Source organism: Enhydra lutris, unplaced genomic scaffold (assembly GCF_002288905.1).
Source record: "Enhydra lutris kenyoni isolate GAN:26980312 unplaced genomic scaffold, ASM228890v2 scaffoldscaffold17, whole genome shotgun sequence".
NCBI lineage: Eukaryota > Metazoa > Chordata > Mammalia > Carnivora > Mustelidae > Enhydra > Enhydra lutris.
The window spans coordinates 21905543-21905861 of NW_019154101.1; the positions used below are offsets into that span (position 1 = coordinate 21905543).

Here is a 319-nt window from a genome sequence, read left to right on the forward strand (position 1 = left end):
AGCTCACTCCTCGGCTCTGTCTCTGTAGCTGGCTTCCCCATTCTAATACCTGTAAGCTCTGCGACACTCAGACACCCCCAATCCTTCTGTGACCCTGCGGGACCTAAGGCCGCGCTGACTCCGCCTGGGCTTCACCCCAGTTAAGCCTCTGGAGCAATGTCCCTCAGTGGAACAGACTTTTAAAAGTCCTGATTTTGTGCTCCGTTGCTCCGCTGCTTGCCGGGAGCCGGCCCCTCCCCCCACGGTCTATCTTCCCGTCGCTTTGGACTCACTTCTCCACCAGTCCTACCTTTCAGAAAGTGGTTGATTTTCTGTTTCT

The 319-nt window shown here is 55.8% G+C and overlaps 1 protein-coding gene across 3 annotated transcripts in view; it reads right to left on the minus strand.

Moving 5' to 3' along the window:
* LOC111147650 (ethylmalonyl-CoA decarboxylase 1) overlaps nt 1-319 on the minus strand; it is a 75793-nt gene that overhangs the window by 51535 nt on the left and 23939 nt on the right. The window lies entirely within an intron of this gene.